General features: G+C 39.3%; 1 long non-coding RNA gene and 1 pseudogene across 5 annotated transcripts in view; one reads left to right on the top strand and one right to left on the bottom strand.

Moving 5' to 3' along the window:
- LOC136794077 (uncharacterized) overlaps positions 1-17,221 on the top strand; it is a 58,818-nt gene that overhangs the window by 7,062 nt on the left and 34,535 nt on the right. For 2 of the 5 annotated variants that reach the window (XR_010840342.1, XR_010840343.1), the window contains exons 2-6: positions 3,651-3,727; positions 4,703-4,918; positions 8,021-8,144; positions 13,757-13,966; positions 16,672-16,718. This is a non-coding gene — a long non-coding RNA (uncharacterized lncRNA). Of the gene's footprint in view, positions 1-1,991; positions 2,235-3,650; positions 3,728-4,702; positions 4,919-8,020; positions 8,145-13,756; positions 13,967-16,671; positions 16,719-17,221 lie in introns of those variants that run through there. The other 3 variants (XR_010840341.1, XR_010840344.1, XR_010840345.1) reach the window with 3 other exon arrangements.
- Positions 12,947-13,615, bottom strand: LOC131755475 (RING finger protein 11-like; annotated as a pseudogene).

The following is a 17,221-nucleotide window of genomic DNA, read 5'->3' as shown; positions in this document are numbered from 1 at the left end:
TTAGCTTGCAGGCTCAGCATCATCTTAACCTCTAAAAGAATCTTACATGTAGGAGGAAGAAACTAAAGAGCTCTATTTCAACACTAAGGAACATCAGGCCCTACCCTGACCTAAACCTTGATTCTGATACTTAGGGTATTGTCTTGTCCCGTATACCCACTTCCTGCATTTTGAACCCATCAGGTTAACCGAGACCTGTCTTGGTGTAACATTCCCAGTTCATCTACCCCTGAGGCTCTCCTGAATTCTTCCGATTGTGACATTGTGATTGATTTAAATACTGGAATCCCTCAAACCTTTGCATGGTTCCTGAGGCCCTATCAGATACTGGTAGATTTGGTTAGTGTCAAATACTTAGCTGTCTGATTCTCCAAATATCCTTTGCTCCTATATTTTCCATCCCAGCATACTACATACCCATGAAGGCATTGTTTTATCTCATGTTGGACCTACTCCCATCCAGAGGCCTTCACTTTGCTAGTTCCCATACTTTCTGGAAACCCTGTTATGGCCAGGTCTGGATTTTTTGGCGTTCCTCTGCAAAGCCTGTACCTTTTAGCAAGCTGGCTATAAGACCCACATAGATTTTCTAGTTTCTAAGAGGTTTATGTCACAATTTGTACATTGTCATGTGTGTAGATATTTGTATCATTTGTACTTTTTGGCCAGTACGTGCCTATTGGATATTTTTCATAAATTGCAAAAGAATATTATATGACTTAGCACCAACTTGAATGTGCCTAATTGTAAGTTTGTAAACTCTGTTGAGCTGACATGTATCTTTTCTTTATCCAAATAGTAATTTACTAATATTGTCCCATTTGTAATTATGTGGAAGTTTTCAGAATTGTAAATAAATGCTTGTGGATTGAAACTTGGTTAGACGATGACTGTCCCAGATACGTTGAAGCTAGTGACCTTCTTACTCATTCATTCACTCATTCAATAATTGTGACCTTCCTGACTCCGTTTACCCAGCTCAAATGGTTGTGAAGGTTACTAACAGTGTATGTATGATACTTTCAGAAATTAGAAACTAAAAAGTAAAACTAACAGAAAACATTTCCTATTATAAATAACAATGGAATTTAGTATGCTATTATACCTTCAGACCCTACTGTAGGACATGCTGTTCTTTGCTGTTCCACTTGTGGCAGGATTCATAGTTTTTCTAAGAGGTACAGATCACTGTGCCTGATACTGTGAGCAAATGTTATACGTTAGCTCCACTCTTGTCTCTCTCAGGCATTTTTTGGTATTGTGTAAAACGTAAATACATACTGTCAACCTCCTGAATGCTACCAGGCACATAATAGGAACCCAATAAATGTTTCACTGTGAGTGGAGTATAAGTTGATAGAATATTTTCGAATGTTGATTAGGCAGATTAGATTGATTGAAAATCTTTCAATATTTTATGTTTGCATCTCTTTCATTCCAGAAATTCTATGTCTAGAAATTTATATATAGCTATATACATGTATAAAGATGTTCACATTGCAGCCTATCTGTAACAGAGGACAGAAACAAACAAAAAACCCCCAACTGAAAACAACTAAAAGTCCATGAATGTTGGACTGGCCATGTAAATTATGTAATGTTACGCAGCTATTAAAGAGAATAGAATGGATGTACACATAAATTGACTGGGAAAATCACTATCCAAGACAGATTGTAGACTATGTATAGGATGCTGCTCTTCTATAAAATACAGGATATCCATTACGTACAAATACTTACATACAAGATACAACAAGTGTGAATGTAAGCACTTGGGAAATATCTGAAAGAACCACACAAGAATCTGGGAGAGTGGGACAACTTTCCATGTCCCTTATGACTGGAATTCCGAAGGATACACACACGAACTAATAGACCTCTCCTGCCATCCTCCGGCTTAGCAGGGAATTGCAGGCGTCCGAGTCCTCTACTAATCAAACGTCTCAGTCGGCCGGTGTGATGACGTCATCGCGACTGGAAGTGGCGCATGCGCAGTAGAAGGCGGTCCGCGAGCTGCGTGTGTTTGTGCCTAGGCACCTGTGGTTCGGGGCCTTGTTCTGGCACCCGGGTCGCCGGGTTGGCGGCTTTGTCATTCGTGGCGTTGGGTGGGCGGCATCTTGGGGGGTCACATGAGCCAGTGGCATCATGCCTGTGAGCGCTGGAGTCAGGATCGCGGCTTTTCCGGCCGGACGTTCATCGGCCAAGAGGAAGGGCGGAAAGGACATCCCGGAAAGGTAATACGCCTTGGCCCGTGGGCGTTGCGTGTAGAGCTCAGAGCCCCAGGGCCTGGGCTTCGTCTCTTGTGCTGTCTCCTGTCACTGTTGGCCCCGCGCGCTGCCCCGTCCGCGTCCGTGCTGTGCTAGGGGATTTTGGTCGTCTCGCGGCTCAGTTCACAGTAGCTGAAAGCGACAGTGTGTGATGTTCTGATTTGCCCCCATCGTTTTAAAAGGGAGGCTCTAGTCATTGCTCCTCGGGTAAAATGCAGAGGGACTGCTTTTGAAGATGGGACTGTCAGTGTTGCGGACACTCCTTAATTACCAAAATAGAATCCCCTTCAATTCCTCAAGCTGTGTTGTTTTGGCACAGAAAATGTGAGTAAGAGGAACTGGAAGTAAGTTTGAGTGAAAAAACGCACCGGTACCGCCGAATTTTCAATCAAAACAGTTGATCTGTGTTGTCTCTAGGAATTATAAAGGGCGTACTGTTGCTTCCTAACCGGTGTCATTTGAGAGATCTACCTCTGTACGTTCAAATGATTAATTTGGAGACTTTGCTCATGTGTGCAGTAAACCCTTTAATTCCCTAAGACCTTCCTTTCCTCCATGTCATACCCCATAAAGCCCGCTTCAGTTTATCTCCTGAATTTCTTTTGAATCTGTCAACTCTTCCTCAACATCTAATACTGAACTTGCCTGTCGGTTGCAATTAGGTCCTAACTAGCGTCCATATTTCTTGTTTCCTTCCAGTCCGTTCTTCACAAAAGAAACCTTAACAGCAAGTTGGAGCATTGCTCATAACCATCGCTCCAAAACATTGTTTTGAGAATAGAAAACCAACTGTTGGCCTTCAAGTCTCTGCGTGGTCTAGAATCTTCTCTGCTTCTCTAGCCCCATCTTGTGCCACTTTTGTCCTCACTTTCTATGCTTCAGACACACTGAATTAACCTTAGTTCTAACTCATCTTACAGAAGTCACTTCAGATATTAGTTTTCACTGTGATTCCTAGCATTAAGGAATTTTGTTATTAGGTTTTGTATGAGGACTAAAAATAAACTGGGAAGTGGAAGAATTGAGTTTAAACTATTTCAGTCAACACGCGTGTATTCATGATACCTTAGTAGTCAACACCGGGCTAGGTTTTATCAGGGATACAGAAGTTGTGGGCGTCTCTGGTTTTAGATATCCCTTATTTGTTGAGACCTTTGCATTGTTTAGTTGCCTTTTATCTGTTTTCATGACGGGAAAACAGGAACAAGGGAAGTATAGGTTATTACTGGGGGGGGGGTTGAATAAGTGGAGCAGCACAATGCAAAGCAGAAAGAGGAGAGAGACCTAGTATAGAGGGATATGATATCCATTTTCAAGGCGCGTTCATCCTATGCAGGGAGACAGCCTAAGATAAAATTTGCCTAACAAACAATATATTATTAGGTGGAAAGAGTATCTTCCAGTTGGACAGTGGATGCCCTGGAACTCGTTGCATTGCTTTCAAAGTTCCTTTAAAAAAGGTAAGCGAAAGTTAATACCGTATGCTTCCAGAAATCTGAATTCACCATATAGAGCCCTGGCTCTCAACCCTGTCGTAGTCCATTTTCCCTTTTTATAGCAAATACTTTTTAATACCTCCTTTACTATCCAGAAATGGAATTCATAGATAAACACAGCCTACTTTTGTATTTAGTGTAAAAAAAAACCCAATGGAATGCCTTAACTATAAATAAAGAAGAAAATACTTTATAAGAAAGTAATATGTATCTCAGTATGTAAATGTTTGGGGATGACTATACTAGAAATAAAGAAATAGTCAGGTACTTGTACCATGAATGCAATAAACTATGGACTTTGATTGATAATGACGTGTCAGTGTTGGTTCACGAATTCTAAGAAATGAAGCACACTGCTATGGCACGTCGATAATGGGGAAGGCTGTGTGGGGTGAAGGAGAGAGGGTATAAGTGGGAACTGTGTGCTTTTTACTCAGTTTTGCTGTGAATCTCAAAGTGCTCTAAAAGTAGTCTACTAATTTAAAAAGAAAAGTGTGTTGCTGGCACTTGAATAACCAAACAGATCAATGGAACAGAGTACATATATAAGGCAAATACATAAAAGAATATTTAGCAGTGAAAGCCATCCTTCATATAGGTAGATATTCAAGAAGTGTTTATGTGTCTATTTACAGGCACTCTGCTTGGAGCTGGCGATACAGTGGTAGGCAAAATTGATGTGGTCCCTGCCTTCTGGGAGTTTACAGTCTGGTTAGGAGACCAACATGAAATAAACAAACAGAAGTAAATGTCTAGAAGTGAGCTTATTTTCTTGTGTCTAATCTCTCTGGAAGAAAGGATTGTAATATCGCTTGTAAATTCCAGAGCAGGAAACTTTACTTGGAATCTCATATGTTAGCATCACAGGGTTTGAATAAATGGATAATATAATAAAGGATTTTAAACACATGTTCTTTCTTATTTTATTCTTTCTGACAGAGTTTTGAAATGAATCTTGCTCCAAAATGTTTTTCCCGCTTGGATCTTTTTTAACAAACTCCAAGAACAGAATGAAGAAATTGGGCTGATTATTGACTTAACATATACTCGCCGCTATTATAAGCCAGAAGTAAATGGAACCCGTAATTGAAAATGACCTTCTTTCTGATACTGTAATAATTCATAGTAATTCAGTACTTATCATCTTATGCTAAGGTGAATCCTGTTCTTCTTTCATGGGTTCAAAACAGGAAGCTAGTGGTTTCCTTAAATACACATTTCTAATTCCTGTTTCAAAATGAGATGAAAGATATGAATTGAACTATCGTATTTGGCAGTAGACTCTAGATGTGCTTAAGAAATTCTATAAGCTTCCATGTTCTATATTTTGAAAATGAAGTAAATTTTAGTAAGAATAGTAGTAGCCTGAAAGGAAAGAAAGGTATGTCCATTATGTCTTTAGCACTTATTTTCAGCAGTAGCCTGAGCATGTTTAAGCATCACAGTAAAAGACAATTGTTCTCTAAGTTTTATGCTTTCTTTTCCTAATACCTTCTGATACAGTACAGAAACCCATATATTCTCTTGGCCCATGTAGGACATACCAGTGCCAAAGAATTATCCTTCTTCTGACGTGTTCCATGGCCTTGGGAGACAGTAACACCTAATGTTTGTTAATATTTGTATAGCAGTTTGCCATTTAGAAAGTTGTTTCATATCCATTGACTTAGCTAATCTTCACAAGAATCCTTTGCTGTTGAAGTGGAAGTAGTACTGATATCTCCTACTGAGTGCTTACTCTGCACTAAGCTCAGAGGATAGACAACTACAATTACTAATTTTACAGACGACGAAACTGACTCTCAGAAAAGGAAGAATTGAAATTTCAACTCAGTTATTCCTCTATTTTTATTGTGGTAAAATATACGTAAATCCTATTTATTTTAACCATTTATAAATATGCAGTTCAGTGGCATTAACTACAGTCACAGTGTTGTGTAACCATCACCACTGTGTATAACCAAAACTTTTACATCATCCTCAACAAAAACTTTGTAACCATCAAACAGTAAGCACCCCGTTTTTCCTCCCACCAGCCCTTGGTAATCTCTATTCCATTTTCTGTCTCTATGAATTTGCCTGTTCTAGGTACCTCGTGTAAGTGGAATCTACAATATTTGTCCTTCTATGTCTGGCTTATTTCACTAAACCTAGTGTCTTCAAGGTTCATCCATCTTATAGCATGGAACAAAACGCCATTCCTTTTTTGGTGTAATAAATCCCACTGTGTGTATAATGTAGTTTGTTATTCATTGGTTGATTGACACTTGGGTTGTTGCCACCGTGTAATTATTGTGAATCAGGCTGCTATGATCATTTGTGTACAGATATTTGTTCAAATCCCTGCTTTCAGTTCTCTTAGATATGCAGTGTAGGTAGTAGCAGAGTTGTTGTATCATATGGTAGCTCTACGTTCAACCTTTGAGCCGCTTCCAAACTGTTTTCTACAGGGTCATCTTGTTTTTAAACAATGATCACAAATTTTAAACATCTACAAAAGTATACAAAATACTGTGAATGTTCCTTGTATACCCATGAACTCATCCAGCTTTAATATTTACCAACTGATGGCTGTCACATTTTATCTATACCCCCACCTGTTTCACCCTATTCCATAGTATCTTGAAGCAGCTCCAAGACAACATGTAATTACACCTATACATTTTTGGTATGTATATTTAAAATATAGGACTTGTATTCCTTAATATCATTTTTAATATTACATACCCAGTGAGTGCTCAAATTTGCAGTTTTCTCCTAAATGTCATAAAAAGTTGTTTTTAAGAATTTTGAATTAGATCCAAATAAGGTCCTCACTTTGCCGTTGATTGTTAGGTCTCTGAGGTCTTAGTTAATCTATAGGTTCTCCCTCCATGTCTCTCTCACTTTTTTTTTTCCTCCTTGAATTTTATCTTTAAAGAAACCAGGTAATTTGTCCCATCTAGATTTGTTGATTACATTCCATGTGTTGTTAACATAACCTTCCATCCTTTTATTTTCTGTAAATTGGTTGTTGATCAGAATGAAGCTTGCATGTTTTGTTCTGGCAAGACAGTTTCATAGGTGGTGATGTGTTCTTCCATGGAGACATATAATTGTCTCTTTCTGTGATATTAGCAGTCACAGATGATTCATACCTCCATCCATTAATTCAGTTGAGGCTTCAAAAACTGGTGAATTCTGTTGTTCTTTTTTCACTTATTAGCTGGGTATATTTCTATCAGGAGAAGATTCCGTTCATCAACTACTTGGTTGCCCAGTTGTAGAGGCATAATTCCCTTTTTTTTTTTTCCAGTACGCAGGCCTCTCACCGTGGTGGCCCCTCCCGTTGCGGAGCACAGGCTCCCGACGCGCAGGCTCAGAGGCCATGGCTCACGGGGTCTAGTCGTTCCGCGGCATGTGGGATCTTCCCGGACCGGGGCACGAACCCGTGTCCCCTGCATCAGCAGGTGGACTCTCAACCACTGCACCACCAGGGAAGCCCTCTTCTTTTATTTAGCAGTTTTCAAAGTAATGAGTTGATTTACAAATATCCTCCAGTGGTGACCAATCTTTTTAAATGTATTTATTCATATCACCGTGGACTCCATTACAGTTATTATTCTGAATGAGGCCCTGTTTTTGGCTAGTTGGAGCTTCTCAGTGACTGCTGAGTCCTTTTGATATGACATCAGTTGTTTCTAGACTTTTTCAGTGGTCAGAGCTGGGAGATATGTATGTTTGTTTTTAATATAAAATATGTCATAGGTACATACTGCTACTTTCCATTTAAATTCAGAACTACAGAATTTTCACTTATCCTTTTGTGTCTTCTATTGATAGTCTACTTTCTCCCACCCCGAGAATACCAGTTCTCAACAATGCCTGAAATTTGCTCTATTTCCTATTTCGAATCCAAGTTCTTCTGACTCTATTCTACTATTCTACTTAAATCACAGCCGCTTTGTGGCCCTTGAAATATAAGATAGAACATAAATGTAGGTGGAACTGTTTATATCCTTTTGAGTTACATGTGCATTCATTCACATAGATTTGCTTTTCCTTTTGCATGCCTAGTAACTGTCCATTCTGCAGTTTTAATGAAAATCAAGTGATACTTACTGGTTAAAGCAGCTTTGGAAAAAATGGCTCTCATCAGAATGACTGACATATTAAGTTTAATGTACTCTCTTGGTTTATATTCTGCCTTCTCTAATTAAATTTTTATTCTTTCCTGACAAATGAAGTAATACATATTTTCATGGTTTTGCCTTATAGGACTTACCAGAAACTATTCGTTATTTAAGAATTTGTACAATTGGGCTTCAGGTGCCAGATGATGACACTATTTTTAAATTCCCATGTGCTGTTAATGGGTTTTTGAAAGAAAATAAAGATAATGGTGAGTTGTTTCTGTTTTTTTTTCCTTTACCTGAACTTTGGTATGCATTTTGAGTGGGGTTGGGGATTTTTAACATTTTTAATAGTTCTGACATTAGGCCTGTTGTGTTTGGTAACATTAAGGTGGAAATGTCTGAAGGTGCTGATAGGGTATGGTGTTTTTCCTGTTTATGGTCACAAACAACTTAGTTTAGTTTGGAAGGTGATTTGTGTGAGAAGTATGAACTGAAGTAGCTTACTTACTCTTTTTAAAAAATTTGAATGGAAAATACATAAAAAGATAAAAATGTTCTTTTGTCTTATTTATTGGTTGAGATGTGGAAGAAAAGGTTAAGCCTCTCAGGTTCTTAGCGTATATAAAAGAGAAAAGAAAAAGCAAAGGTTCGGCGTGGGACACATCCCTAGAAGCAAAACAAAAGAGAGTGGACCAGAAGAGTGGCTTCGTTATCATATGTGTTTAAGATATTTTTGCTGCTTTTACCCTTTGGGTGCAAGTGAGGGAGAACACTGCCACCTCTTGTACGTATCTTCAGACAGGAAGAGCTTAGAAGGCTGGTGTTTTCTTGTTTCTGCTTTAAGATCTACTCTGTTGTTAGTAGGTCTTAATAGCGTCTGAATTGTAAGGATCCGCCTGCCTTTTTCTAGCATCTAACTGTCAGAAGGAACATGGTATTTGCCGTGTTTTCAGACTGAGGAACCTTTCGTCTGTGGAACACCAGTGACCCACAGGAGAAGGTGTTCATCTTGTCCTCTTTCTAAATTTAGCCTGAGGAGTGTGCACTTTATTAAATAAACCTGACAGACAGTACATATTCCGTGTAGTTATAAAATGATGCACATATATACATAAAACAGGGAGTAGGGGAGAAGGAATAGAGACGGAGGTGGGAAGATAGGGGATAGGAGTTGAGAGAGAGAAGGAGACACTGGAATTTCAAGATAAATTTTCATTCTGTAACCTGGTTGCTTAATGCAGGTACTAGCTCTTAAACATCTTTAGACCTATACACAGATCTTCCCTGTACTTTAGCTTTAAAACTTGAGAGGCTTGTCCTTGCCTGTGATAAGCAGGGTGTCAAGAAAGGAGGCAAATTATCTGATTTGTGTAAACTGTAGTCACAGAAATGTTACCCCTTAGGATGTTAGGGTACAGCTGCTGGACTTCTTACTTCCTCCAGGCTCCTTTGTGTGTGTTCTGTCTGTTCCACGTGGGCTAGAAGATCCTTACGAGTGCCTGAGAACACGTTTGTAAACCTTGATTGTTCACATGTTATACCAAGTGTAGTCCATTGCATATGCTGACTCGTGTGTGGGTGTTCTGCATGCAGTGGGCTAACTTCACCATGCTCTCTGCCATTGCAGTCTCAGGACCTTAGTTATGATCCGTTGGTGGTTTCCTCTGCTCTAAGCCCCTCCCACAGATGCCAGCCTCACTGATAATGAGGAGGAGACTCTACTATCCACTCCCTAGAATTGGTAGAGACTCAGAAAATAAATTGTTTTAGTAAACACCGAGAGCCTTATAGGTTTGTTGTTAGGGCACGTGGATACAGAGGTGACTAGAAGTCTTTGTTCAGTAGCAACTTGCAGTTATCTACAAAGGTAAACATGTAGTGACTATAAATGGGTTACTTATCATAAAAGAATCAAGTGCAGCAGGAAACTAGAGGAAAAATCGAGGAAGGCCTTACCGAGGAGACATCATTTGAGCTGGGTTTGGGGGAAGAGGATTTTGCCGGAATGAGGAAAGGACAACCCAGGTATTGGGAACAGGTACAGAAGGCACAGGGCTTGAACGTGTGCTCTGGAGGGGCAGCCTCTGGTTTGACTAGAGGGTAGTGTGAAAGGGCAAAGAATTCATACATTCATTTTCAGCAAATATTTGTATAACACCTTCTAAATTGAAGGCACTGTTCTAGGAAGTAGGAAAGTAGGAAAAGAACAAAGTTCTTTCCCTTACGTACTTTATGTTCTAGTGGGGGAGAGAGATAAATAAATAAGTAAATATATGGAGTGTCAAGTGGTGCTAAATTCATTGGAAAATAACAAAACGGGAGGAAGAGGTGAGGGCATGTGGTAGGTGATCAGGGACACCTGTTTTATAGACAGACTTATGGGTGTCCACTGTACCCATGGTTTAAACAGGACTGGCTACCTCATCTGCAGGTGAGTTGCCAACCCCAAGAGGCAGACCATGTTTAAATTGTTCTGTTTCCAATAGAAATGTAAGCTAACGTAAGCTGAATGCAAAAAATAGAGTCAGAGAAATGTATGAAGTGGAAGGCAATTTTGCGCCCTACTCAGAGGTGACCACCAGTAATAATTTAGCACATATTTTTTCAGATGTAAAAATGCAGATGTAAGCATATACGATATTCCCTTGGTATCTGCAGGAGGATTGGTTTTAGGACTCCCCATGGATACCAAAATCCTCGGATGCTCACCTCCCGTATGTAAAATGGTGTAGTATAATTGGCCTTCCATATCTGCAGGATATGGAACCGTTGGATATACAGAACTGACTGTACATGTGATTGAATGGTATAGTATTCAGACATTTTGGTTTATAATTTAATATATGGTGGACATCTTCCTAGGAAAATATTTGGAGACATCATTCTTATTTATTTATTATTATTTTTCCCTCCAAATTTGCTTTATGTAGTTGGATATAAATTAATGAACAGTTAAATGTCAAATCTTTAAGTGCTTATGACATACTAAATTCTTGTATAATGAACTTATGAAGAACCCTTCAAGAGACTTGTGTTTTGTATGTAAGAAAGTGTTAAGAGTCAAATATTCAACTCAATATAAAATAATAAGAAACACTTCTGATTAGTTAGGTTGAGATTGCTTCTCCGTGTAGTAATGAATGATTTTTTTAGCTGTAGTATCACTGAGCTGAACAAATATGTCACCTTCGAGTACATAAGGAAAAATACACACATGCTAAATGGGTAAAACATTACAACTCCATCTTTCCTAGACCATCTCTACTTCTAACACTTCAGAAGCTTAGAGATTCAGAGTGCTCTTACCTTAATTGCAAGAAAAATATAAAGGAGAAATTCCTTCTTTTTTGAGGTCACAACTGTGAAGTCGTGATTATACAAATTCTGCGTTTGTGTGTAAAACATGAAACACATTTATCTTCATTCTCCCTGCTTAGAATTGTCAGTCACCTAGTAGGACTTTCCTTCCAAGAAACAGAGACTGAGATGTGTTGTATATGACTTCAGTAAGCTCAGCACTACAATAAGAAGACATGCAGTATCCTTTTGCTGTGGTTCAAGACAGCAGGGAAGGAGGTCACAGGAAAGAATAAGTCAAAATTGTTACAACTGAGAAACTTTTCTCAGTTTAACCATGGTGCCTCTTTCATTTTTACATAAGCATGGTGGCATAATTCAAGCTCAATAAATCAGAATTCTTAATGTTGAAAATTTACCTTGACTTTTAATTATCACCATATTAACAACCAAAATGATTAGATGAAACACATAAGAAAGGGTAATGTTAAACCCGTTTACCAGAGTTAGTTTCTGGACACAGTAACTCATTTTTTCATGAGAAGAGGGACAATGAATCTCGGTTTGCTTACAAGCTAGGAGATCACTTTGAATTCTGCCTTTCTTAACTGCCAGTAGATATCGCACTTGTAACAGGTTATAAATAAACTGGTTTTCAAGCACAGAGCCAGCCCCAACAGTAAGAGTACACTATTTAAGAAGACCTAAGGCAATGAATTCCATTTCCAATGGAAAAAAAGAATCATATGGTCTTGGACAAACAATTCTGAATGGTTTGCTTTAACAGTTCCTTAGTAGTTCTTCCTTGCTCATAGAACTTTATGATTTTTTGAGGAGTGAAGCATTCAGCTTTAGTGGATAAATCCTTGTTAGGCTGAGACAATCATTATCCTATCCCTCTTTGCCATGAATTGTCTTATGAATGGTCATATCAATCTGTTTTGGCAAATGAGTAATTAGGGGAAGGCTGTTATTGTGCTTATGAGAATGATATTTTTCTCTGAAAAAAGATAAATAATATGCATTAGGTAAATGAGCATTTGGGCTCTTTTTCGGCTCCCTCCTTGTTTTGTGAGAATATGATTCTTGGTTTTACAGCAGCCATCTTGTGACCCTGAGATGATCATATGCCAATAATGGCAAATGGTAGATTAGAAAGAACCAGCAAAGACAGAAAACAGCAACCTCAATAGTAACAACAATCACAGCCAAAGAACAATGGGACCTTAACTTGTGGAGTTCCTATAAAGTAAAAAATAAATGCTCTATGTTTATTCTAAAAAAAAGAACTATGCAAACAAGCTTAAAACTAGTTTTTTTGTGCCAGTGTTATAAAATGTAGCTTTAAATAAAACCTTGACCCAAATGCCAGTAACTTCAGAAAAGAATTTGGGTAGGGGGAAGAAGAAAGTTATCTCACTTAGGAAAAACAACCACTATCTTTATCCTAATCTTCCACACACGAGTGAAACATATGTAGCTGCTGTAACACTTTACACAATTCCAATGTACTGGAGCAATAACAAGATCTAAATACAATTATATTTTTAAACACTGGGTGAAGACTTTACATAAAAATAGCATCCTACTTTTCCCCCTAAATTTCTAAAAGATCACATACTTTTCCCCAACATCTGCAGCTGTTCAGGAGTTTTTAGGACAGTTTCATGCATGATCTTAATTCCCAGTCCCTGGCTCTTTGGGCTCAACGACAAAAGATCAAAACCACCAAAAATGATGGTTCACTTGAAGTCGGGTGAGAGACACTGGCTCAGTTAGTCTCGTAGGACAGAAGCAGTGCTGCATCAACTGTCTCCATGCAGGAGGGGCATGTGAAGGCTCTCATCAGCCAGTCACCTGTACAGCCCAGGTGATCTGCATACACAGCAGTAATCAAATTGGGTTTGCATAAACAAAGTCCATCATACAGATCCCACACTCCCAGATCTTTAAAAAAAATATTTGTTTTATTTAATTAATTAATTTATTGGTTTGCACCGTGTCTTACTTGCAGCCGGTGGGCTCCTTAGTTGTGGCATGCAAACTCTTAGTTGCGGCATGCCTGTGGGATCTAGTTCCCTGACCAGGGAATGAACCCGGGCCCCCTGCTTGGGAGTGTGGAGTCTTTACCCACTGCACCACCAGGGAAGTCCCCCGGATCCTTTCTTCTGATCCATTTCTTCCAGGGTCATAAACTCCTTCAGGCTGATGCTGTATGAGGCGTATTCTTTGAGCTATCCTAATTTGTTCCTCTCAGCTGAGTGGCTAGGCATGTCTGGCTAGGTGTTGGATGATAGATCAAAACTGGAACTTGATCCAGATATGGCAGTAGCGGCTCCTGATCCAGCTCCGTCCCCTTGCCAAAGCTAGCCCAGTCAGACTGAGACTTGTGAGGCATGGAGATGTGATCCGAAGTGGGGGAATTAAGGCAGTTCCCCATCTTCCGGGGCTTGAGTGTGTGATCTGTTGTGTGCTGTTTTGACAGTCTTCCAACCTCATTCTTTTTTAAAAATAATTAATTAACTAATTAATTTTATTTATTTATTTTTGAATTTTTAAAACTTATTTATTTTTTATACAGCAGGTTCTTTTTTTTGCGGTATGCGGGCCTCTCACTGTTGTGGCCTGTCCCGTTGCAGAGCACAGGCTCCAGACGCGCACGCTCAGCGGCCATTGCTCACGGGCCCAGCTGCTCCACGGCATGCGGGATCTTCCCGGACCGGGGCACGAACCCGTGTCCTCTGCATCGGCAGGCGGATTCTCAACCACTGCGCCACCGGAGAAGCCCCAGGTTCTTATTAGTTATCTATTTTATACATATTAGTGTATATATGTCAATCCCAATCTTCCATTTCATCTCACCACCACCGACCCCCTTCCTGCCCCACTTTCCTCCCTTGGTGTCCATACGTTTGTTCTCTACATCTGTGTCTCTTTTCTGCCTTGCAAACCTGTTCACCTGTACCATTTTTCTAGATTCCACATATATGCATTAATATACAATATTTGTTTTTCTCTTTCTGACTTACTTCACTCTGTATGACAATCTCTTGGTCCATCCACGTCTCTACAAATGACCCAATTTCGTTCATTTTTTTTGTGTGCTATGCGGGCCTCTCACTGTTGTGGCCTGTCCCGTTGCGGAGCACAGGCTTCGGACGCACAGACTCAGCGGCCATGGCTCACAGGCCCAGCCGCTCTGTGCATCAGGGATCCTCCCAGACTGGGGCACGAACCCGTGTCCCCTGCATCGGCAGCCGGATTCTCAACCACTGCGCCACCAGGGAAGCCCCAATTTCGTTCTTTTTTTATCGCTGAGTAATATTCCATTGTGTATATGTACCACATCTTCTTTGTCCTTTCATCTGTCGATGGGCATTTAGGTTGCTTCCATGACCTAGCTATTGTGAATAGTGCTGCAGTGAACATTGGGGTGCATATGTCTTTTTGAATTATGGTTTTCTCTGGGTATATGCCCAGTAGTGGGATTGCTGGATCATATGGTAATTCTATTTTTAGTTTTTAAGTAACCTCCATACTGTTCTCCATAGTGGCTGTATCAGTTTACATTCCCACCAGCAGTGCAAGAGGGTTCCCTTTCCTCACACCCTCTCCAACATTTGTTGTTTGTAGATTTTCTGATGATGCCCATTCTAACCGGTGTGAGGTGATACCTTGTTGTAGTTTTGATTTGCATTACTTTAATAATGAGTGATGTTGAGCAGCTTTTCATGTGCCTCTTGGCCATCTGTACGTCTTCTTTGGAGAAATGTCTATTTAGGTCTTCTGCCCATTTTTTGATTGGGTTGTTTGTTTTTTTAATAGTGAGCTGCCTGACCTATTTATATATTTGGGAGATTAATCCTTTGTTGATTCATTTGCAAATATTTTCTCCTATTCTGAGGGTTGTCTTTTGGTCTTGTTTATAGTTTCCTTTGCTGTGCAAAAGCTTTTAAGTTTCATTAGGTCTCATTTGTTTATTTTTTTAAGGCTGCATTGTTCCTTTGCTTATTGATGAACATATAAAAGTCAGAAGTTTTTGGTGTTATAAAACGTCCAAGTAATGAATATTCCTGTGTGAACATCTTTGAATATATATGCTTTGTCTCAGTTAACTTCACTCAGAATTGGACTTCTGCATCAAAGTGTTTATGCCCTTATGCTTTTTGTGGATGTTGCTACACTGTACCAGTTTATGGTTGTTCATGCAGGAAATACTTATTGAGCATCTGTTATGTTAAGCACTGTGCTGGGTGCTAGCAAAACGACTTGTGAAATTTTGTGAGTGAAGAGACTTGATCTGCCCTTTGTGAATTCTAACAGTGCAGAGAGGGAATAGATAGTCAAGAATCATACTCTGCATGTCGAATTACAACTCTGACAAGTGCCAAGGAGAGGGACATGCTACCATGAGAGCATATTTTAGGGACCATTTGATCTCATCATGGAGTTTAGAGAAGGTTTATTCAGGGATGTTTCAGCTGATATCTGAAGGATGAGTCGGTATTAACCAGATAGGGATGTTGGGGAGAGATTTCTGAGCATAAGGAATAGCACAAGACCCTATAAGAGGAAAGCATATGCTGTGTGGGAGGAACTGGCCGGGAAGGTGGGGCTGTTGGGGGAGCATGTCATGATGATGGAGCTGCAAGTGTGGGTAGGAGCTCGATCGTGCAGGCTTATGTTTAAGGTTTCAGACTTTAAGAGGAATAGAAAACCATTGAACTTTCTTGTGGAAGGTGAGTGTGTGGAACATACCCAATTGCACTTTCAACCTGTTGTTTTGCTACCGAATGGAGAATACACTGCGGGGAGAAAGAGTGGAAGCGAGGAAACAAGTTAGGAGACTTTTGTAGAAATTGGGCATAATGGTGGCTTGGAGCAGGGTGTGGTGGTCATTTTGGTGGAAAGATGTGGACAGATGCTAGAGGTATGTAGGCAGTATCACTGTTAGCACTGGTGGTGGGTTGACGGTGAGGGTGAGGGAGAAATAGCTGTCAGTGACGGTGATTCCTAAGCTTCTGGCTCCTATGGTTGGTTAGCTAGGGTTTTTTAGATATGATGTTAATCTTGATCCTAATTTGTCTTTTGTTATTTGTTGGTTCGTGATGAATACTCTGTCATATTAAGTCTCCTGTTTTGAGTGTACAAAGCATTTTGACTGAAACTGACTGTTGTATGTTATCAGATAACTTTTTAACATCTGCCAGTTTGGTCCTGTATTTTATTCTCTTTCATTTATTAATTAAATTGTTGTATTAATGTAAATAATTATATTAATAGATTGTCTAAAGTTGCATTATCCTTGCATCCTTGGAATAAAGCCTTTTTGTAGTCATGGTATATATCATTGTTTAATAATTATTGATTAGATGTGCTGATATTTTCTTAGGATTTTTATATCTATATTTGTAAAGCGAAATTGGACCATTTTTGCAAAAACTTGATTTTCTTTTCTTTTTATTTACAAATGGCTTGAATTTTGTTGTTTTGTAGGTATTTGATTGATGTAGAAGGCATGTGGCCAGATGATGCAATTGAATGTAAGTATCAGGGTTGTCACTACTTTTCCCTTTTTATAAAATATGAAGGTAGAAGTGTAGGGGAATTTCTCAAATTTTGGAAAAAGAGAAAAGTTTGTAATTCATTTGTCCTGACATAGCATAACCTTTTACCAAAAGTTGATAAAGGAATGTATCTGGAAATAGCGAGATATAACAGCCTGAATAATTAGTCAGTGGACTTCAGCTTTTTTTCTTTTTTAAATTTTTAAAATTAATTTACTGAGTTTTGATATTATATCCACTGCACCACCAAGGAAGTCCCTTTTTCTTTCTTCCTTCCTTCCTTCTTTTCTTTCAAGCTCCAAGTCATTTAAAATACATGACTTCTTACTAAAAATCTCCAGTTCATATGACCAAGGGATTTATAACTTCTCCTTTAAAAGATTTATTCCTGGGACTTCCCTGGTAGTCCAGTGCTTCAGACTCTGCACTTCCAGTGCAGCAGGCGTGGGTTCAATCCCTAGTTGGGGAGCTAAGATCCC

This window comes from Kogia breviceps, chromosome 4, assembly GCF_026419965.1.
Source record: "Kogia breviceps isolate mKogBre1 chromosome 4, mKogBre1 haplotype 1, whole genome shotgun sequence".
Lineage (NCBI taxonomy): Eukaryota > Metazoa > Chordata > Mammalia > Artiodactyla > Physeteridae > Kogia > Kogia breviceps.
This window is presented reverse-complemented; position numbering and strand designations above follow the sequence as displayed.